This window comes from Podarcis tiliguerta (assembly GCF_965153285.1).
Source record: "Podarcis tiliguerta genome assembly, chromosome: 5".
Lineage (NCBI taxonomy): Eukaryota > Metazoa > Chordata > Lepidosauria > Squamata > Lacertidae > Podarcis > Podarcis tiliguerta.
The window spans coordinates 17,108,890-17,133,615 of NC_139538.1; positions in this window are offsets into that span (position 1 = coordinate 17,108,890).

Consider the following 24,726-nt stretch of genomic DNA (forward strand, 5'->3'; position numbering starts at 1 on the left):
AAGTGATCCCACAGACGCCTGGATCCAGACTCATAGCACTAAGAAATAAAGGGGGATCTAGGTCCATCTCACTATATTCAGAAGGGACCTCTTGATGAAAGGACAGAAAAATCTTACCACTTCAGAAACTGAATGATGTCAGACCTCATTTGTGAGTAAATGTTCTCAGAGTTAAGGCCCAACTTTCTCTTTGGACTATTTTCTCCTCTAAATTATAGTTTAGTTACTCTTTCCTTATATGTATTTGAAGAGAAATGAGCCAGAGAAGTGATGAAAAAAATAATAATTAATTTTCCATAGCAAATGATCTGCTTTCAAATTTTGGGGCTCACAAGGCAGCATTTTGCTGTTTATGACAGGATGGCCTTAACTGCCTTACAAAAATGGTCCCATCTGCAGTTGGGAGCCAAATTATGAGATTTGAACACAATGTGAATGTGGTGGAAGAATTGTTAACAATTATGCCACTGAATGGCTCGATGGAACTAAATGTTGCATAGCATGTTTCCTGCTTTTATTTTTGAAATGCTTCACAATTCAAATTAATTGGGGAACGTTCAGGATAGAGATACAATATTGCATATGAACTGCATCTCTCTCTCTCTCCTGTACTATTTAGTAGGGAGCAGCCCATTCTTCCTTGGAGATAAAGTCAGGGTAACCCGGACCAATGAACAAAGCTGATGGCCACATCAAAAAATTAATGGCATGGTTTTGCATTTCAATTGCCATGGGGGTGGAATGCTTGTCATTTCTGTTGTTATAGGATGTTGCAGAAATGCATCATTAAAAGTATTTTTTGTGTGTTCTTATGGGACAGGAAGAAAGGGGTAATGAATAGTGGAATATCTTTGGACTGCTCCTTTTTATATAAATATACATCTGTGGCAAAGAGGGGAAAAGACGATTTATATTACTCTCTTCAAAAGAGAGAGAGAGAGAGAGAGAGAGAGAGAGAGAGAGAGAGAAGTTGGGCCATTTGATGAGAGGGTATTCTATCAGCTTGACATCGCTAGTAGATGTTTCTGCATATACCAGGCTTGCAGTGTCAAGAGCTGCCCAAGAATGTGAATTGAGAAGCTTCTCCTCTGAATCCTGTGTCAGTCATGAACTCCTACATCAGCCTTCCCCAACCCAGCACTCTCCAGTTCTTGTTGGACAACAATTCCCATCCTTCCTAAAATCCAGGGTGACTTGCCTGCTAGGAATTGTAGTTAAAAAAATCAGATTGGGGAAGGCAGGTTCTGCAACTCCAGAGCATGCTGGCCATGAGGAAGTATTCTAGGATGCATGCTTAATATGCAATGAGCTGGCCAGTCCTATTGCACCTATCACTTGCCCTGTGTAATGTGCTCCAGAAAGCATTCAGTGCAACCCTGTGATTGTACATGATGGAGAAAGATAGATATTGATGACCAGCAGCATTTTATAGCGGCAACCCCACCATTACTGACCCTTGCAAGCTGCAATCCTATATTCACTGAGTTGAGAAGATGCCTCCTTGACCTCAGTTGGACTTACTTTCAAGTGAACATACCTTGGACTGCACTGTCATTGAGGAACCCCTGATAAGCCCCTAAGGACCCCCCTGAACTCTGCTTGAAAACTATATATCTATATAATGTGATAGCAAAAGGAAATGGATAAGTCAGAGCAGCATAAATGTCATTGAATAATATTAGAAAATGTACAGATCACCATGCAGGACAACTAGAATGGGTGGTAATTTGAAAACAGTGCAAAATTTTGCTTGCAATTGGAGGGAATTTAGTGTGTACTCCTGGTTCTTCCTTTGCTTGATCCATGGCTTGTTTTTTTTGGAAATGACATCATACACGTCCAGCATGAGAAAGCTGGCATGGCTCACCAAAAATAGCTTGGTGGGCTAACGCCTGAGTCTTGATGGTCCTAGTTTTGCCTGTGGGCTAAAGGTTCTCTGATATTATCTGGGGTAGGTGCATTTTTTTTAAAAAAAACAAAACCCCAACCTCTGGACTTTTCTCCCACACTTTCTTTGTTCACTCCATAATCAATTACCAACATCTGGCATCATCCATCTTCATTTTCTTAAGTGTGCTCAGCAATGGAGAGGGCATTGCTCATCCTAATCTATTTGGCAATCTTTGTCTGACATTGTTCGTTATTGTTTGTCTTTCATCACATCACCAATCTCTAGCTGATTCTGTTTACCTTTGCTCACAATATGGTTCCTTGGCAATCGCTGTCCAAGATCATTAGTCTTGGATACAGCTGTTTGAAGGGACCCTACTGTAGCATCCTTCCATTGGGTCAGCTGTCATAACTGGTCTGTTGACAAGGGAAGCAAAGGGTTGAAATGTGTCTTCAAAAGCATTAGAGTAATTAGAAATCAGTATCCAAGTCCACAGCTGGGTAACAGTCACACTCCAATAGAAGCTTGCCTCAAGACTCCATTTTCATACTTGAGGATTCACTTTTTCAGCAAATATGTACACGTGCCAAAGGGATTAAGAGAAAGGAAACATCCTGTGAAAAATGAGACTATGATTTATACATCTTTGATCAGGGGGGATTGGATTTTTGCCAGTTAAGACCCATCAATTTATGGAACTGTGTGATATGGAAGCTCCCTGTAACTTTGTGGGGGATTGTGGTTTGAGTACACTCAACCCACAAAATGCATCATTTGAGAAGAATGAAAAGTAGTCAGCAAGAAGCAGGTGACAATATCATCAGTGGGTCTCTGCACTGAGAACTAGGAAGATAGTTTAGCCACATTAACCATTCAGAGGGAGACGTAGAGCCAGAGCAACATAGAGGGAAGATCATAGCTAAGTATTCTGTCTTAGGGCACAAGGCTAGGGGCTGGCTCACGACCAGATCAACAGTTAGACTCATAAGGCAATAGCCTTAGGCTTTCAATTTCCAGCTCATCCATGAAGCTTACTGGGTGATCTTGGCTCAGTCATTGACTCTTAGCTTTGCATTCTGTACATGGTTGTTTTCAAAATGGGGGAAAGGGAAATTCATGAACGTCTGCCATCTCAACCTCCCTGGAGGAATGATGCCGTTCACAACTTTGCCACAGCAAAATTCAAGATTATTAAAAGTGATTTAGGTATGAAAACCTTTCCCTTTGATTCAAATGCATTCGTTAATTTTAGATAGTGATTTTATGATGATGATCTCTACCCCCCCCCCACTCTCCAATAGGGATCATACATTGGCCCCTTGTATTTTAATCTGGGCCTGGGCAGGCTGCAGGGAGGGATAGAGGGGTCATTTTTGTTTCTCTCACTTAGCTAAGCTGCTACCTGTTGGAGTGAAGACTGTAGGTCATAATAATAATAATAATAATAATAATAATAATAATAATAAAAAGTAACTTTTATTTTAGGGAGGCGGGTGGCACTGTGGGCAAAACCTCAGCGCCTAGGACTTGCCGATCGTATGGTCGGTGGTTCGAATCCCCGCGGCGGGGTGAGCTCCCATCATTCGGTTCCAGCTCCTGCCCACCTAGCAGTTCAAAAGCACCCCTAAGTGCAAGTAGATAAATAGGTACGGCTTTATAGCGGGAAGGTAAACGATGTTTCCGTGTGCTGTGCTGGTGCAGGCCCGCCAGAACAGCTTCGTCATGCTGGCCACATGACCCGGAAGTGTCTTCAGACAGCGCTGGCCCCCGGCCTCTTTGAGTGAGATGGGCGCGCAACCCCAGAGTCGGTCACGACTGGCCTGTATGGGCAGGGATACCTTTACCTTTACCTTTACCTTTTATTTAGATCCTGCCCTTCCCTGCCGAAGTTGGGCTCAGGGCGGCTAACATCAAATATATAACATTAGTATAAAATCAAGCAATAATTAAATTACCTTCTAAAAACAGGTCAAAATCAAATTAGATTAGATGGCTTTCTGCAGGATTAGCGTTAGGAACAGTAAGTGCTCATCTTATAGCCCTAAGTAAAGGTCCCATCAACCCAAAGATTGATGGTAGAATGCAATGGTACATTCCTCTCTCCTCCCCCCCCATCATGTGCCCTTCCACAGTAGATTTGGGGAGGGTGTGGGGCATACATGAAAGAAACAGCCATAGGAGAAAGAGAGGATGAAAATCCCATTGTTCTAGTGGTAATCCTTGTACTGTTTTAATGGGTTCGACAAACTGGCTATGGTCAGTTTTGCCATAGTGTTGTTGTTGTTTAGTCGTTTAGTCGTGTCTGACTCTTTGTGACCACAAGGACCAGAGCACACCAGGCCCTTCTGTCTTCCACTGCCTCCCGCAGTTTGGTCAAACTCATGCTGGTAGCTTCGAGAACACTATCCAACCATCTACTCCTCTGCCGTCCCCTTCTCCTTGTGCCCTCCATCTTTCCCAACATCAGGGTCTTTTCCAGGGAGTCTTCTCTTCTCATGAGGTGGCCAAAGTATTGGAGCCTCAGCTTCATGATCTGTCCTTCCAGTGAGCACTCAGGGCTGATTTCCTTAAAAATGGAGAGGTTTGATCTTCTTGCAGTCCATGGGACTCTCAAGAGTCTCCTCCAGCACCATAATTCAAAAGCATCCATTCTTCGGTGATCAGCCTTCTTTACGGTCCAGCTCTCACTTCCATACATCACTACTGGGAAAACCTTTGCCATAGTGGAAAGCACCAAATGTTCACCAATTGCTCTTACTCTGCCATCTCTTCTTGTATTCTCAAGGGTCTCACAAACGTCAGGAGTAGGTTTTCAGTGGACAGGCATTCAAATGGATTGCAGGTGGGATGGGGCATCAGCAAAATTCAGGCTCTCCACATTGTATGAGTTGAAGGGTTTTCTATTGGGATAAAATCACCATTGGATGCAACTCCCTTTTCTATAAGCAATTAAACTGGTTTCTTGGCATGCCTGCCAATGACAAAAGTCTCTTTGCTTCCCAAAAGAAGTGGTACTGCTGTTGGATCTGCATCACTGATAGTGCAATAGTTGTTATGAGATAAGCAAAAGAACTCTTAAAACACACTGCACTTTTGCAGTTTTGTCTCAAATATATCCAGGAGAGGGTCTCTTCCTCCGAATCTCCTTCCCCCTCTAGCTCATACACGTACGCTGAAATCTGAAGTAGCTCCCCAGAGCTGGCAGCATCCTAATGAACTATTCTGAATGCCAAATATCCCATCTAAATAATAACGCGCCAAAACAATCTTCTTCACAGAGTTTTAATTTGACCCAAAGTGTCAAATCCCTGAGTCAATCTGTTCCTTCTGCTGAAACAGAAATCCCTGATGGCACTGATCAAAGGTGTGCTGAATGATGGCAGAAACTACAAAACTAGTTAAAGATATTGTCTCCTTAGCATAACCACAAATCCCAATTCCAAGGCAGAATATGAGGTTTGTTTGCTGTTTGTGTGCTGCTCATGAATCTGATGGTGCAACTCTGTATTTCTTTTCCCCTCTTGGGAAAAAAAAATACATTGTTCAAGGCGGGAAATGTCAGCAAGTGATCAATATGGTGAACACAGTTTTTCAGCATTCCTTTAGAGTCCATTAATCAGCAAGTAAGCCATCATGACAGATGCAGTCATAGGACATCGGAGGGTGGGGGGAAGGTACATTACTTGATATTTAATGTCCTTTACAGTAGAAAGAGCACCAAAGGTTATTAAATAACATAATATCTCAATGTCCACATCATTATGATTTCAGTAGCTCCAGAGTATTAGGTGACATCATAGAATATACCTCTCTCTATTAGTATTCTTGGCTTCAACTTGGGATAGAGTTAAGTGAGCTTAAGAGCCATTGATTTCAGTACCGGTGTGTTGCTTGTGACCAGTATCCTTAATAACAACAGGATAATCTTATTAGGTAGCACTTTTTATTTCTACAGAACTTTTCTAGTCGATTTCTGTGAGCCACTGTGCCAGGCTATGGACACTATGTCAAAGGTGGACACTGAACTACCGGTATTTTCTATTCCAAAGGTCCCATTTGGCTGGAGACCTGGAAATCCCAATGGTGGGTGGTCTTGCAGGATCTTGAATACATCCAGGATCTAGTCCCCAAATTGTTACAGGATCACGGTCACATTAGCACCAGAGTCATATAGTTATCAAGATACATTTTTAGTCATAATCAATCCCTTTGTTTCGCAGGTTAGGACACCCAAAGTTCTGTTGCAATTATTTTCAAAGTATGATTTCATACCCTCCAGAATGACATGGCGCTTTTGGGTGAACCTCCAGGTTTCTGAATGAAGTTGTGGATGAAACCATGAAGTGATTGCATGGATATTTCTAAAATACTCCTCAATTTACTGTAATTTCTCTTGGATTTTGTAATTCTGAGCTGCTGGTCTCGTTTTCAAAGTGGAAAGAAAATGGAACATTGGCCTTTTGCCCCTGAGATCTGTACTTTTGGGACATACTCTATTTTTTGTGATTGTGTTTTTTTGTAATTGTACATTTTTAAAACTGTTTTTAATGTTCTGTTTAAATTTGTTATAACATGCCCTGGGACTTTAGGATGAAGGGTGGGTAATAAATTAAAATATTAATACTAGCCAATAGATTATAATTTTTCCATTGTCATTCCATTTGAGTCATACTGTGTACATTCTACAGGTTTCCCACAATTCCCAGTCCTGTCAGCTCCAATACAGCATAGCACAAGGTTGCTCAGTCACACAAAGAGAATTCCATACTCCTACTCCTGAATGCTTCCTGAGAAGACTTTCCAGAGGGTCACGGGGACCTCAGGAAAGGCTATGGATGAGCAACAATGAGCAGGCTGAGCTGGTTGCTTGGTCACATGTCTTCCCCACTGTGGTGAGATGCATTGTATATTCTGTTTAAATTATAGTCATTCTTCTACATGGTACAGCAGTTGTATTGTATATGGACCAGTGTCGCAGCAATGATTCTTCAACATCAACTTTGTTGGACTGGTCGTGTTGTGCAGATGCCTGATTGTCTTCCAAAGCAACTACTATATTCTGAACTTAAAAACGGAAAGCGTAATGCTGGTGGTAAAAGCAAATCTAAAAAAATGTAGGAAACACTGGCCTGCAAGCACTCCAGTTGGAGAACAACCTTTACCAAAGGGGTCATGGACTTTGAAGAAGCTCAGACTCAGGACAAAAGGGAGAAACGTGCTAAGAGGAAGGCAGGTTTGGCAAACCCTCACCACGTCCAATTCCTGCCCAGAAACTAGGTCCCCACTGTGGAAGGACATGTGGATCCAGAATTGGCCTCCACAGTCACTTACGGACTCACTGTTAAGACCGTGTTCATGGAAGACAATCTTACTTGGCTACGAGTGATCACCAAAGAAAGGACTGTAGCTTAGTTTCGGAGCATCTGCTTTGTACACAAAATGTCCCAGGTTCAATCCCAAGCATCTCCAGATGGGGCCATGAATATCCACTGTCTGAAACCAATCAGCATAGGCATCACTGAGCTAAATGGACCGATGGATTCACTTGATATAAGGCAGCTGTGCAAATCTGTGTACTCTTTTTGTCCTCTTTTTCTATTATTGTGGTAGAATCAGAAAGTATCATGCCAAGACAATGTTCTACTAGGAGGCCTACTTTATTAAAAAGTTTGGGCACTATGGTTTTTCTTCAGTCGAGTGTTACCTAGTTTTCATGCCTAAAATCTTTCTTTAAAATATGCCTATTGATCAAGCCTCTCAAGAAAACGATATGCAACCTTCACGACCAAAGAGTCTACAGGAGTACATTAAAAAATTGAAGACCCGCTTAGCTTCATCTTTGTTTTAATTCTCACATCAATTCCGGTTGTCTAATGTAGATTAAAATATTAATGTGAATAACTTAATTTTAGGAGTGCCAAAGGCAGTCAGGCACAGAAGAAGCCCTAAACAAGGCTTGCGTCCTCCTAACAACACATTCCAAGTTATTATTTTTCTTTTTATGTCATTCTCTCTTTATAAGGCTTTTTTATCTAAGATTTTCAGAGTGTTACATATTTTGTTTCTGATCATTGAATCCATTCAGTTCCTCGTGGAGATACTAAGAATGCTCCCTCCTCTTTGTGAGAACAAAAAAAAAGTAGACCCAATTTATTTTCCAGATGCCAGAAGAAATCCTGAATAAGTGCACTGAAATTAGAACTCAGCTAAGTGCTTGCAAGAAAGTTTCCTCTGGTCAAAGTTAAGTTGTAGGAGAGATTGGGAATCAGTCAAAAGTCACAAATGAACATGTACACCCAGCACTGTTTAAAATGTCTGAGGAAAACTGACTCATAGATTATAGCCAATTGACCGACTACCTATTCTAGTTGGTTAATACTACCCCTTATAACCTGATGCTGTTTTTTGTCAGCAAATGAATCAAGGCCCTTTATCTCCTGAGTCCTGACTGTTGATCTGCTACCGCAACAAGATCAAGCAAGACATAAACTTTAGATTCAGACCCTCCAAGTGTCCCTATTTTCCAGGGACATCCCTGATTTGGAGAAATTGTCCCAGTTTCTGATTTCATACTGGAATGTCCCACTTTTCCTTAGGATGTCCCTATTTCCATTGGAGAAATGTTGGAGGGTATGGAGTTATTTGACCCCCCGAGCCATCTGAAGGCAATAAGGAGGTTTTTAAAAAATGATTTATTATGGTTGGGGTTTTTTTTTCCTTCTTCAATACATTGGAAGCTGCCCAGAGTGGCTGGGGAAACCAAGTAAGATGTGTGTGGTATAACTGGTAATATTGTCATTATGGAATGGTACGTCCCATTTTCATCAGAGAAATGTTGGAGGTATGTAGATTTCATATGCAATTCTATCCATTGTTACCTGAGAGCAAGTCCCATTGAACACATTTGAATTTACTTGAATATACATTGAACATACACACATTTGAATATACATAGGGCTATGCTGCTAGATCCACTTAGTAATTCTGTCTTCAGTGAGATTAATATATCTACAGCAGCTGTACCCAAATTGGTGCCCACTTGACGTTGTGAACTCCCACCAGTCCTAAGCAGAATGGCCAAGAGTCTGGGATTATAGGATGTGTGGTCCACAAGATGCGGAGGGTACCACACTGACCAGCCCTAATCTGCATCCTAACCGATGTCTTGGAAGATTTTCAAAAGGCTAATTAAGTGGATGCTTGTATCTGAAAAATTAATGGTCCAGTCTATAGAATTATGACAAGGTAAATTATAGTTGAGCTACCAAGATGCAAGCATAGGGGGTAATGATGTACCAGGCCCCCAGACTCTGAGCATTCTTTCTTTTATTAAGTAAGCTTCCAGCCTTCCTAGAAAAAAAAGTTATGAAGCAAAATGTGCAGGTGAGAAAAGTCAACCTGGTTGGCTAATAACCCTGAAAGGCAAGGAAGAGCAAAGAGTTAAGTCAAAGCTGTGGTTGATGAGCGACACCACCAATAGGAATGCCAGGGAATCTAAAGAGCTGCTGTTTTCTCTACTCCTCTAGTACATTTTTCTTGTTCCTCCTTTTCTAGCCATTGGGATAACTGTAGTTTGATCTTTGCTTTTCCCTAGCAAGCCAGATGTATCTTTCCTGCCATGAGTTTATCTGAGATCAGGTACTCACTACCAATTATTTTATGAAAATGCCATTACACAGTTAGTGTGGGTGGATGTTAAAGAACACACACACCGCCTGCCCCAATGTAAATGAAATATGTGAAAACTGTGGAGGGAGGCTTAAGCCCTCATTAAGAATCCACTGTATAACTGACAAACAGTACAAGGGTTTAGATGTATACCCAGAAGTAAGTCTCTGTGTATTGTGAGGCTTACAACTAGGAAGTGGACACAGGATTTCAGCCTAGACATGGTATACAGTTAGCATTAGGGGAAATCAAGGTTCTTGTGCCTATTACAGCGGCAGGCAGAAATTCAACGAGTTAAGACTTTATTTACTATATAATAATTAAATTTGTATGCCAGCCTTCATCTGATGATGTCAGGGAAGTTCACACACATAAAAATGCAAAATAAAAATGCAAAATATACAATAAAAACAGGAATAAGAACAACCAAACACCCCATACTTTTCTTGTATGGAAATTCAAGTATGTGAAGCAGTTTGTCACATTCTGTCCATCAGACATTTTATTACACATGTGGCCACTGATTTATTTTTGGGCTCTTCACTCCACCTGCAAAAGAGAACACAAATTTGCATATGCCACAAAGAATATGTAAATCTCTGTCCTCTTTTTGCAAGTGGGTCAGAGAGCCCAATCCACATACAGTGTAATGGTCCCAGAATCCCAGATATAACGTAGCTAAACACTAGGCCACACTAACATGTGCTTTCATATTACAGAAGTGGCATCTGTGAATATAAATTAGTGTGTGTGTGTGTGGGGGGGGGGGGTATTCAATTACTAGCCCCAGGAGTGTTTATTACAGGCTGCATAGTATACATAGCCCTTCCTTTTTTTAAAAAAAGAAATAATTCTGTTTACTTTACTTTTTTATTTATTTTTTTACTTTTTTGACAGCTGGATGCATCACTGCAATTGCTGCTTTCTCCAAATTAAGGTCAGATGCTGCATATGTACTGTATTTGTCTATGTATAAGACTAGGGGTTGTTGTTTTTTACCAAAAATAGGTTTAAATTTGGGCTTTGTCTTATACACGGGTAGCTCTGAGGGGTGTTTTCTTAATTTGGAGTGCCCCAAAACAGAGGGGCATCTTATACACGGAAAAATACAGTATGTCATTTTAAAATGCTCAGCTTTGGGCACCTGACTGTATATCTCCATTGCATTGTCTTTGGGGCAGTGAAGTTTCACCGCAAATAGCACATACATTGGGCAGAAAATGGGAGGGAAAGATAAATGAGAGATGAAGAAGTCTGTGTGAGAGAGAGGCATGAGGGGACAGAAAAAAATGTTTACGGGTGTGAGAGAGAGAGTGGGGGAAGCAAATGGTTGGAGGAAGCTTGAAATTTACCAGCCCAAACTGTGTATGTGTTTCTGTGGGTCTCTGCATGTGCATAAGTACATCCAGTGCTTTTTTCTGGGAGGATGCAGGTATACACATACCCCTAAACATTTTGTGAATCTAATGGGAGAAGAAACTAAAAATTAAAAAAAAAAAAAAGTTTCTTCTCTAGCACTGTGAATTGTCAGTTCCTTTGAATAACACGGTAAATTGTCAGTTCCATTGCTACACCTAATGGCAGCCTCATTTCCTGTCCCTGTGTTTCCTGAGTCTCAGAAAGAAGCGAGCGTTTAATGTGTGAAGTAGGAGTTTGAATCTAGCACGGTGATTGGTCAGTTTTGTTGTAATTACCTCCAATGGCAGCTTCATTTCTTTTCCCGGTGAAAATGAAAGTACCCCTAAATATTTTTTAAAGAAAAAAGCACTGTCTATATCTCCATAGATATATCTGTATGTGTGTCATCCTGCAAATATGTCCCCAGGGTCCTGCAGATGTAGATGTCTTCTGAAATGAATCAAATTATAAATTGTTGTTGAATCCACTAGTTTACCACCATCTTTTATGAAAAGATTTAATACGTCCAAAGAAGAATACTGGAACTAATAGCAATTAGCAATTAGCAACACGGTGCAGATTTCATACTTAGATGCTGAGCTTTTTTCTATAAAAAAGAAGTATTTAGGGGTCCTCTCATTTTGACTCAAGAAAATCACCATTATATAGTTCAAATCGGGGAAAATAAATACAGTAAATGGACAAAAGTACAGTGGTACCTCTGGTTACTAACTTAATTCGTTCTGGAGGTCCGTTCTTAAGCTGAAACTGTTCTTAACCTGAGGCGAGCTTTCACTCCTGCTGTGATTCCCATTCACATCCTGGGGCAAAGTTCACAACCAGGAGCAAGTATTTTCGGGTTAGCAGAGTTCGTAACCAGAAGCGTTCGTAACCAGAGGTACCACTGTACAAAGATTCAAAGAATGTTGAGGGCTATGCGTACCCCTGCATCCCCCCAGAAAAAGCACTGCATAGATGAGAAGCAGTAGTAAGAAACAGCTATCAAGGGTAGGCCCTCACGAAGCACAATACAATACATCTCTGAGATTATGAACACATGACTATTGCTACGTTTGCATCAATGCCTTCTCACTGGATAAGAAAGCATGCATGGGTCACTCAAGTATGGATGGCCAGTGGCAGTCAGGTTTCCTGCTTGGCAGGGGGTTGGACTCGATGACCCTTGTGGTCTCTTCCAACTCTATGATTCTATTATTTTATGATTCTATGATATTATTAGGCTGTGAGTGTATATTATTTTTCAGTTAATGGCTAATCCGTAGCATCCTTGCTAAGTGGGAAGTGAATGGCCTCTTAGTGAAACCCATTGACATACGTACACATACAGTAAGATTTACTCTCGCTGCAACTGTTACCATCACAGCCTTCAGACAATCGATATCATACTGTGTTTAGAATTATCTTTTAAGGAACACAAAGTGGTCAGGTGGAAAGACTCTCAAAAGGCCAGCATGAAGTTAATAAGATCTGCTAATAGCCAAGCCTTAGTAATTTCATGGGGAACCAAACAGTAGAATCTGAGTAGCCACAACCTTAATTGAATATTGATCTAAACAAATATTCCCTTCGAAGTGCTTGCTAGAATCGGTTATCATTATATCTTCAGACACATAATATACATTCTGCTTTCTGTCCTGTTAGGGTGGCTTTTGGAATGGCCAGTTAAAATCACCATTCTTAGCATTGTTTTGAATGCTAATTCCATATGATGCAAGAGAAGATTGCAGATGCATGGCAGTGCATTTAGTTTGGGGGGTGCTAGACCTCTCTAATCCCTGGATCCAGCAAGTGTTAAAAGATAACTAAGCCTGGATAGCTTTCTGTGCTGAGGTGAGCACCTGGGTGATAAGCCAGTAAGAGAACACAGAATCAAAGGTACTTGGTGCAAGACTGCAAATGGGATGAAGGCTCTCCCACTACAGATAAAGCCAGAAGCTATAGTAGAGAGGGTAGAGTTAGGAGTTATGTGAGCTAGGAGGTGGTTGAAAAAAGGCCACAGGATGGAAAAGCAAAGAAAAAGCCATGGTCAATTTCTGCTTGAATCCAAGGCTGCGGCTATGGGAGAAGCAAGACCATCATGGTGTGTTTATGCTGTAACATAAAGGTAATGGACCCCGGATGGTTAATTCCAGTCAAAGACAACTATGGGGTTGTGGCTCTCATCTTGTTTTCAGGACAAGGGAGTTGACGTTTGTCCACAGACAGCTTTCTGGGTCATGTGGCCAGCAGGACTAAACTGCTTCTGGAGCAACGGGACACCATGACGGAAACCAGAGCGCATGGAAATCCCACCACAGCGGTACCTATTTATCTACTTGCACTGGCATGCTTTCGAACTGCTAGGCTGGCAGGAGCTGGGACAGAGCAATGGGAGCTCACCCCGTCATGCAGATTCAAACCATCAACCTTCTGATCATATATAATGAAGGCACCACAGTCTCCACTGTGTTTCATTTTCAAAAGGAAACATGAATCCTGGGTAGGCTCCTGGAAACCCAGGAATCTTGCACCGCTCAGTGATTGGGGTGGCACGCAAGAGTATATTCCTTTCCATGGAGTCTTTCAAGTGAAACTAGCCCTGCAATTCTGAACATTGTCACCCTGATCCAAAGTCCTGTGCACACTCCTCCTTTTTGTATAGGTTCCTCTCTTAACTCTGACACAGAGCAGTATATGTTGGAAGTGTAATGAAACTGAGGGCTCTTTTATTCACAGGTGGTGGTCCTGTAAAATAATTAAGGAATATTGGGAAACTATGCATAATGAATTTAAAAAGATACTTTAAAAAACTTTCCCTAAAACACACAATCTTTTCTTCTTGTGGATGTTAACAACAGAGGTCCCCCAAAAGACAAAAGTGTTTATTACTATATGCCACCACCGCAGCTAGAACCTTATTGGCACAATGGTGAAGAACAAGTGTAGTACCCACTAAGAAAGAATGGCAGTGCAAATTGTTCGAATATGCTGAACTGCCTGGTCTGAGGAACAGGATAAGAGAAAACAGAGATAAGGAATCTAAGGAGGAATGGATCATGTTTATTGACTATTTCAAGAACCAGTATAGACAAATACATAGCTTAGCAGGTCTCAGTCCAGCAAAGTTGACATAAAGTACTTAATAGATAACAAATTGGATGATTAAAAAGAAGTGGATTACGCGGAGTAGTAGAAAAGCAAAAGGAACCAGGAAAAGTGTGGAAGGGAAGTCATATGGTATATGTAGATATACTGTATTTGGTACGTTTGTAAGTGGGACAGGGGGAGGGGAGTTAAATATGCTCTCTGTTCCTGTTTTTGAAAATGCAAACAAACAAACAAACAAAAACAAACAAACAAACAAATACTTTGACAGAGAGCAGATCCATATGCAAATTTATTTGTACTGATGCTGCTGCACAGTCAAAATGTAAATGGAGAAGTCCCCGCAGGTTGGGGGGACTCTGTATCAATTTGAATCCTTGTACTTCCCTGGGGTGAGAGGAAAGGCTGCTATTCAAGTGGCAGAGCGCATGCTTTGCATGCAAATGTCCCCCAGCATCTCCACCAAGCACTGATGAAAAGCCATGTCTGAAATCCTGGAGAGCCAGTCATTGTAGACGATAGATTGCTCCGTGGATTAATAGTGTGACTCAGTTTCCTGTTTCATATGGGTGGTATTCAACTACGTTTTACTCAGGTGGTCATCTTGTAGACACCAGCTAGGTCCAGTTACATGTTGTGACCTTGAGAGGCAGGATCATGAGACAGCTATAGCTCCAGTTTGAGAAGATATTTATTCCACTTGTGTTTGGAGTCCCTTCCGATTCTACAGTCCTATGATTCTGTGAAATGCTGAGTAGTCTGCTTTGCTTAGTGTGATTAGACTCTGTGTAGGTTTATTGTGCATTTTATGTCTCATACTTGCTGTGCAACTAATAAAACTTGGTCAACACCCAAAAGTGTGTTTATTGCCTCTGAATCCTAAGCAGCAGCTGCCCTTGGCACAACATGGAGGGACAGAGACCCCTGTTTGTGCCAAGACTGTTGTACCACAGATTTGAAGTGGGCCAGGCTATTGTACTTCCTCTTGAGTATTTCCCAGAGTACACCAATGCCTCTTTCATTCTGATGCTCTAAGGAGCTACAGAAGGGATGGAGAACCAGTTGGACTACAACTCCCATCATTCTTTACTATTGGCCATGCTTACTGGGGCAAGCAGGAGCAAGAACCCACCAACATATGGCAGGCAATACTCTATAGGTTGGCCATGATGCCACATAGACAATCTAGGACATAAGAGCTACCGGAAAATTGAAGTGTATATGTGGATGTTTTTTCCAGCCAGATGTTTTGCCACTGTCACAGGCAATATGTCTCTGAATACCAGCTGCTGTAAATAACAAGCTGGGAGAGTACAGTTACATTCAGATGTCACTTGTGGACTTCCCATGGGCATTGGTTAGCCACTGTGAGAAGAGGATGCTGCTATGATAGAAATATGCCCGGCAAAGAGCGCTGTGAGAGCCTAGGACTTGCTGATCAGAAGGTCGGCGGTTCGAATCCCCGTGAGGTGGTGAGCTCCCATTGCTCAGTCCCAGCTCCTGCCAAGCTAGCAGTTCGAAAGCACGTCACAGTGCAAGTAGATAAATAGGTACCGCTCTGGCTGGAAGGTAAACGGCATTTCCGTGTGCTGCTCACCAGAAGTGGCTTAGTCATGCTGGCCACATGACCTGGAAGCTGTACGCCGGCTCCCTCGGCCAGTAAAGCGAGATGAGTGCCGCAACCCCAGAGTCGGCTACGACTGGACCTAATGCCAGAGAAGAATGGCAAATTAAGCTGTTGGACTACGCCGAAATGGCAAAACTGGCCGGAAGGCTCAGGAACCAAGAAGACAAAAGTTTCAAGAAAGAATGGGAAATATTTATAATGTATTTAAGAGACCACTGTAAGCAAATGAAAACGTTAGCAGGATTTTAACAACACTTGTAATGTAAGAAATACTTTGGACAATATGGAGAGATATGAAATATGGATGACGAAATAACATGCGGTTAGAAATGTTGACAACAGGAACTATGGAGGGGATGGTGGGAAGTCTAGATCAGGGGCCAGCAAACGTTTTCAGCAGGGGGCCGGTCCACTGTCCCTGAGACCTTGTGCGGGGCCAGACTATATTTTAAAAAAAATAATAATGAACAAATTCCTATGCCCCACAAATAACCCAGAGATGCATTTTAAATAAAAGGACACATTCTACTCATGTAAAAACACGCTGATTCCCGGGCCGTCCGTGAGCTGGATTTAGAATTAGGATCCGGATCTGGCCCCCAGGCCCTAGTTTGCCTACCCATGGTCTAGAGATTCAGAGAACTCTCTAAATCTGAGTATGTCTCTGATATTGTTATAACTTTACACTTGTAAAATCAAATAAAAATTATTTACAAAAAGAAAGAAAGATAGACATTTGCCCTAATCCATGAAGACTCTTCTTATGTTTCACATAAATCTTGCAACTGTGGTATTTTTTAAATAACACATACTCTCCAAAAGAGAAGAGAATGCAGTTTTTATTATTAATATTGTGGACTTCAAGGCAATCTTCCAGACTACAAATCTTGCTATTTTTTATTTTTTATTTTATTTTTGAATGGCTGTGTTTTGTTGTTTTTTTAATATGGCTTTGGCTTTGCCTCCAGTTTCTCTCCATTAAATTATCTTCTATTTGACCGAGACAAAGAAATACCTTTATGTTTGTGTTCCAGCTATGTATTTATTTTTTATTTTTTGGTTGGGAGCCCAGACTCTGCGTATGATGCTTATATTTAGCATCAAATAATTGAATTTGCACAGCCTATACAAGACTCAAGAGTGCAACTATTTATGTCTTATTCTTTTGTCCTTGAAGAAAAAAAATTGTTTATGTATCAAAAGAACATTAATGGAACCAGGGAGAACACTGGCCTATTCAAACAACACCTTATTGTACTACTTTCATCCAAGCTCCTCATACTAGCTTAGTTATCAGGCCCAACACAGCAGATAGCTCAGTGGAAGAGCACAAAATTTGCCAGCAACTGCTCCTAGGTTCAGTCGCTGACATTGGAAACACACTGTCTGCAACCTTGGAGAGTTTCTGCCAATCAACGTGGACATTGCCGAGCTAGACAGACCAATGACCTGGCTTCATATCAGACTATCCTAGGTAGTCATGCATAGGAAAAGCAGTTTCGTAGATGCCAATGGCTCTTCAAATGAGCTAAAGATGCAACAGTAGAGGAATCCTGACAATGCAATATTCACATTTTCCCCCTTCTCAGTGGCCCCTGCATCTTTCATATTGATAGGGTTAGGCAAACCCTACCTGGGAGCACATGGAAATTTTAGTCCAATGGTGGCTACCCTTAAGTAAAATGGAGGTCTTTACTACTCATTTTTTAAAATATAACCAATAAATAACATCCTCATCAGGAGAAAGGGGCAAGGGGAAAGACCTTGCTGAAGATAGACTAGAACCACAGAATTCCTAGGGGCTGAGCTGAAGTGCTGCTCTGTGAGGCATAGCCCCTCTTTGGAAAGTTTTGGATCTTCTTGGATCCAAGTGATTTTAGGGATTTCGCTCCCTGCTCCATCTATCCATGTTCTGCTTGATTTCTGCCATTTCCTGTCCCTTCCTGTATATACCCTCCCCTTCCTATGAGCACAGTTTGTCTGTGAAATATAGTGCCTTCTAATGCAGTGTAGAATTGTCTCTCTCTGTGTCTCTGTCACTATATCATCTATCATCTATCTATCATCTATCTATCTATCTATCATCTATCATCTATCTATCTATCTATCTATCTATCTATCTATCATCTATCTATCTATCTATCTATCATCTATCTATCTATCTATCATCTATCATCTATCATCTATCTATCTCTATCTATCTATCTATCTATCTATCTATCTATCTATCTATCTATCATCTATCTATCTATCTATCGGGATGTGGCTGGCTCTGTGGGTTAAACCAGAGTCGGCCACGACTGGACCTAATGGTCAGAGGGCCCTTTACCTTTATCTATCTATCATATATCATCTGATGCAGCAAACATCTTTTGCTTCCCCCAGTTCAATTTCCCATTCCTCTCTCCACATCTGCCTGACCTTTCTGTACCAGCCGGATGACCAGCAATCCTGCTTCACCATTTGATTTGATAATTGAAATCAATTCTCTAGAGATGTCGCTGGATCTGTCCAGGGCCTAACACTTGTGAAACACCTCCACACTCCCACTCCACGCTCTCCTTTATTACCTTTCCCACTTCCATATTTAATTCTTCAGCCTGTATCCTTAGCAGGGAAGTTTTACATTCTGAGTTATAGCACTGGATTTATTTAAACATACAGTGCTTTGAGGAAAATATAATGAGGCATTAACTTTCCTCTTTGGCAGAACTAGTTCTGTGCTAAAAAGAAGAGGTGGAAAGATCTAATGCTATCCATCAGAGCTGTAAAGGTGTGCGTGTGAATTCCCCCAAGATATAGCAAAAAATGTGCATTGTGTAAATTGATATTATTATAAGCTTAGAATGCTCCTGAGCATTTTTCTTAGTGTTAGAAATATATGGACAAGGGAAGAAATGATCATATTCACATGTTGGGAAGGAAAGCATAGTATCTGTGCAAACTTAAATATTATGTCTTTCATTTCCCTTTTCATAAAAGAGTCCCCATAAAGCAGGGATGGACTCCAACTCCCATCGTTCTTGGCCATCGGCCATGCTGGCTGGGTCTGATGGGAGGTTGGAGTCCAGCAACATCTGGGAAGCTGCAGGTTCCTCATCCCTGCCTGGAAAGGAAACACACTGATTACTATCAGCTAATAAAAAACACGGAAGCATCCGGCTAATTAATTAATTCTCAGTAGACTACATAAATACATGTTATTCCCTGTTTGCTTTGGCAGATGACAAAGAAAGTGGAGACAGAAACCCAATGCAACATCTTTGAGGAAAATAGGAAGCAACATGCCTGCAGCCCAGCATAGTAGATAGAACACGAATTTGCATTTCAAAGTTCCTGGAGCTCATTCTTTGAGATTACACTGACAATCACTATTGAAGCAGTCTTGGATCAGACCAACTGCAGCCTGCCTTTAAGGGGGAAAAAGATTATTTATTTGACAGGGCATGACTGAGAACCATCTGACTTTCTGCCCTCTGTACAACATCATCCTTGGGGCAGGGTAAAAAATGAAAGGAGAAGAAGAAATGCTTTCATGATTACAAGGGTAACCAGGAGGTGGAGAAGGAGATTTCCCTGCTCTGCAAGATGGCTGTACAAAGACATCTTTTTCTACTGACCCCATAGATGATATGTGAATGAACTGTCAGAGCTCTGAGCTGGTAGGCTGGCAAGTACCACTTCAGATCACCACTGAAGGCAACTGCATTTGAAGGGTCCCACTGTATAATAAAATCTGTGCAAATAGAATACTAGCACCTCAGGAAGAGTGGTGTTACCTTAAAAAAGGGTAAAGGACTCGTGGATGGTTAAGTCCAGTCAAAGGCAACTATGGGGTTGTGGCACTCATCTCGCAGACCAAGGGAGCCGGTGTTTGTCCACAGGCAGCTTTCCGGGTCATGTGGCCAGCAGGCCTAAACCACTTCTGGTGCAACAGAACACCGTGACAGAAATCAGAGTGCACGGAAACGCTGTTTACCTTCCCGCCACAGCGGTACCTATTTACTTGAACTGGTGTGCTTTTGAACTGCTATGTTGGCAGGAGCTGGGACAGAGCAACGGGAGCTCACTCGGTCATGGGGATTCAAACCGCTAACCTTCCAACTGGCAAGTCCAAGAGGCTCAGTGGTTTAGACCACAGTACTACCTGCACCCCTGAAGTACCTTAGCACTTTGCCTGCTGTGCTAGGCTCCTATTTTCAATATATATATTTTTTAAAAATAAAAATAAAGGGAAGCATTTGAAAATGTGAAAAATGCCTCACCTCCAAAAGGATATTGTAGATCTGGAAAAAAATTCACACATGCATGACATCATGCACACAACATTGCACTCTCAATATTGCACCAATATTGGGTGTAACTCAACACTTCCGACCCAGACCAAACACCCCAGAGGATCTTCACGTCCTGGCAAACTGCCCCTCTTTTCTCCCTTACTTGGGCCTTGCTTGGACCAAGCCTCAGTCGCTTTTGCCAGTGAACATACCTCTGGAGTTACAACGAGATTAAAGTTGCGGCATCGTTTAAAAAGTAAATACAAGACCTGTGTAATTTTCAGTGCCTCTTTTCCATGTGTTTCCACCCATCAAGCCATGTTACAATTCAAGCTGATGCACCAGAAGATGGAATGGAATGCAATCTCAGATAATAGCGTTGGAAGTCATTATTTTGAAAGTCATAGTAAAAGACTCCATTAAGAGTAATACCTTTAATTAGGTAATAAGACATGACAGTTGGTGCATTTCTCAGCAGAAAGATGAACCGGATAACCTAATGGATCTTTCTCCATCTCTAATTCTAGTGATTTTTTTATTTTAATTTTGCCTGTTGTGAAAGGTAGAGCACTGATGGCTGAGTGACCTTAACAACTTTCAAAAGTTCATTAGTCACTTTGAAACTGATGATCTGTCCCTGTAATACATAATGAATGGAGAGATGTAAATATTTTTCTTCCGTGCCCTCAGATATGAAGCGAAAGCCTGTGCAGCTTTAACTGCAGTAATTAACAAAACCCGGCAAATGAGGAAACATTGAGTTTGGAATTAATGGCGTACGTGGGTGAGCAACTTCAGAGTCTGGGGAGCAGCAGAGTTCATTATCCTGGCATGAGTCAGGCACCTTGAACACAGAGTTGGCTATCGGGCAAAAAATATCAGCTCTGCCACCAGGGTGGAACCAGAGGGACAGACCTCTATTTGAAAGGATGTCCTGTCCAAGCGCAGTTTAAAGATAAAGAAAACATTCTGGGGAAATGCTTGTGGATCTATGTGTTAGTCTGTGTTCGATCCAAGGTGGGTCCAGACAGATGGGTGCATGACACCTGCCTTTTTTGTGGATTCCACCTCGTCGCTCTGCAAAGCAAAACCAATGTGGAAGCAGCATTAGAATACCTTCATGCATGAGACTTTAATCCAGTTTGTGATGCTCATATAAAGCATATATTGGCCAGATGGTTAATTCATGTGGTGGATGCCTTTCCCTCATTGACAATCCTCAGGCAGTCATACACGAAACAGCTATCTGAGCCTCACGTCTGAAAACTCTTGGCATGCCTAACACAGTTCTTCAGAAGGGGAAATGGTGATCAGAAACACCTCTCAAAGCTCGTGTCTGTTAGCAAAATTCACCGAGAGAAACGGAAGCCAGCCTGTTACAGGGCTTGTTAGTTTTGAAGCTATTGTACTTGTAGTTGTCAGGATGAACTTTTACACGGAGCCGATTGAGCAAGCTCTGCATGTCACGTTGGAGAAATCCGCATTATGCCAGCTCAGCTTTTTCTTTAAAAAGAATCTTCTCTCTCTTCTCCCTTGTCATCTTGAGTGAGTCATGTCACAATTAGTAACTCTATCAGAATAATGAGCTGGTTGGGCAGTAGGCTCACCTGTAAGAGTTTAAGCAAATCTTACTTGGTTCCTCAAACAGAGCAGGGATAAGCCCATCATATCTACCACCTTTCTCCTGATATGTACTGTGCTCTGTGATGTCTATCAGACCTTCTTTTTTAGTCCTTCCTACATATGACCCAGAAGCTGTACGCTGGCTCCCTCGGCCAATAAAGCGAGATGAGCACCACAACCCCAGTCGTCCGTGACTGGACCTAACGGTCAGGGGTCCCTGCACCTTTTTACTTTTTAGTCATATTCCCTCCCCAGTTCATTTCTGATTACAATGATGCTTTTTTATTTATTTCCCCCCTCTTTTACTGGTTTTGCTTATTTGTTATCATCAGCAACTGCTATAAAGAAATTAAGTGGATGAATCATTCCCCATGTCAAGATCTTCAGGTGTCACTTTTAACACAGCAAGCTGCTGTGTTCAACCAATTAAAAAAAAGTTGGCAACCTTTCTTCTGATCCTCCAACTCTCAGCAGTGCCTATCTCAGTGTGCTCCATTTGCTCTTGCTTCCTTGTTCTGAAGAACGGCACACTTGGCTGTGTAAATGATCTAGCCCAACACATGTTACATAAGGGCAGAAGTTTACTGTATTTTTCGCTTCAAAAGACGCACCAGACCATAAGGTGTACCTAGTTATGGGAGGAGGAAAACAAGAAGAAGTTATTCTGAATCCCAGAAGCCAGAACAGCAAGAGGGATCTGGCTTCTGGTATACCGTGTGGCTGTTCTGGCATCTGGGATAACCGTGCCAAGACTCTTCAGGGCAGTGGGATGAAGGCTCCCCCTGCCTGAAGAGGCTGCGCACAGTTAAGGCAGAAGCCAGGACAGGCGCATCGCTGAAGAGGTGCTGCGCAGTTCTACCTCTCTGCGCAGCCTCACATGTAAGACGCACTCACATTCCCCCTTACTTTTTAGGAGGAAAAAAGTGCGTCTTATGGAGCGAAAAACACGGTATGTTATGGCGACACATTCAAATGTGTGCTCAAGGACACCAATAATTGGGTTCCTTTGGAAGCCAGGGAACTACCCCAGGGGGTGAAGGCAATCAAGGCAGGACTTGGAATGTGCTGAGAAGGATTATCAGGGATCCCAGGTGAGACATCCATGAGATGGGGCAACTCAGAATGCCATGGGACTGTTGTGGCTTCCTCTTGGTCCTCTGTTGTGCGGTTTTGTCCCAGACCCCTTCCATAGAAGGCTTGAGTGGGATCCTGACACATTCCTACTGCCATGGGTATTAGTTTTGCTGCCTGTATATTCAGATGGTGTGTGGAGGGGCTCCACTGCATCCTGATATACATGCATAAAGCTTTTTCAGACCAGGAGGAAGACTGGCTTAATGAAGAATGTTAGATTAGATTCTCTTAAGCCCATTGATTTCAGTAGACTTACGCATACCTAACCCTGCGTTAGAATGTGACTAATGATATCTCTAAGCATAGAATAGTTGCTGCTCATCTAAGGACAGATGGCTATAGCAAGTTCTTTTAGGATAATTGACACAAATGTAATGGGTGCTCAAGGCTGCTGAACACACACAGTAACTGCCCTTAGTTTCGCAAAGATACCCTTGAAAGAGACTTGAAATACCAGAATCTCTCTGCTTTCAGTGCTGCAACTTTTGCCAAAGGTGGAAGAGAATGCCTCTAAATAAATTATGATCTTAACGGGGAAATAAATACATTATCTCAAATCCAATCTCTTTTCCCCTCCCCCCTCTAGCAGTAATTTGTATTCTTAAGATTCATTAGCTCTCCTGGTTGCCGTTTCATATCTCGTAAAGAAGGGGGAGCCAGTGAAAATTCAAGCTCATACCTTGGCGGTTATTAAGTAGCCGGTCTGGGTTGTCAAACAAGTGATAAATACTTTAGCAACCCTTTATGGATGCTAAGCTAGACAAATATGTCTTAATGACTTGGAATCATCTTATCTACCATTCTGAAGAAGCACAACAATTTGCTATAACTTCATTTAGTGCCAATATGTTTCTGGAAATGTGAGGAAATTGTGATGCACATAAAACAGACAAGGTGGCCTTTAGAAGGGGCGAAAGGTGTTTCTCTCTGTTTCGTGTTTCGTATGGTATGTGATCATTCCACAATAGCATTCCTATTTCTTGCCAAGTAACTAATTCTGAATACTGGGTGACAGAAAATAAGAAGAGTCAGGTGAAAGGCAAGCTTAATTCAGCATCCTGTTCTTACAGCCCCCACCCCACCCCACCATGCCCATGCTGGTTAGTAGGACTTGAGCAAAACAGTGCACTCCACACTCATGATTCTCACCAAACTGCCTACAGGCCGCTTTAAAAATATTTGTCAGAATGGCTCTCATACAGATATCTTCCTTGTAGTTCTCTGCTATACTACATTCCCCCCAACTTGGTGCCCTCCCAATGTTTCGAACTCCAACTCCCATCAGCCCCTGCCAACACATCCATTTTTGCTGTTGTGGTTGAACTGTTGTGGTGTTGAACTGATCTTGCCATCAACATGTTTGCCCTTACTTTGCCCTCCTCAAAATAAGCCCATTTCATCTAGTCCAGCCCTCTGTCTTAGTTCTTCCCTTTAGGCTCAAATATATTTTGCTCTGAAAATGCTGAATGCTGAAGACCCACTCTCTTTTGACACTTGAGGTGGATAATAATAATAATAATAATAATAATAATAATACCCAGTGCTTTTCTTCTTGAAAATAAAGATACTGGTACTCACCATGAAGTTGTTAAGTAAGTGCTACACTTTTAACCAGTGCTTTTTTTCTGGGGGGGGAAAGTGCTGGTACTGCGTACTTTTGAGTATTCCCAGGGAAAAAAAGGACTGATGATACCAATGTTTCTGCAAACAAATCAGTAAACAGGCCATCTGGAAGCACCCTACAACTTATAGGGAACATGAGGAGAACTAGACATGAATATGTCATTTATGACAACAGCTTCATCTGTCTGCTAACCTGTAGATCAGCTACTTAGGAGAAAAAAGCCTTCATTGTGGTGTACAAGTGGTAAACCACATTTTATAAGGCTAACTACCAGCCATGTCTTGTGGCCTGCTTGGTGTGTGACAACCCAATGAGGCACTGAAAACCAGAGGTTGGTTGAATCCTTGATGGGCCACCATGAAAGGTTGGTGGACTGAGT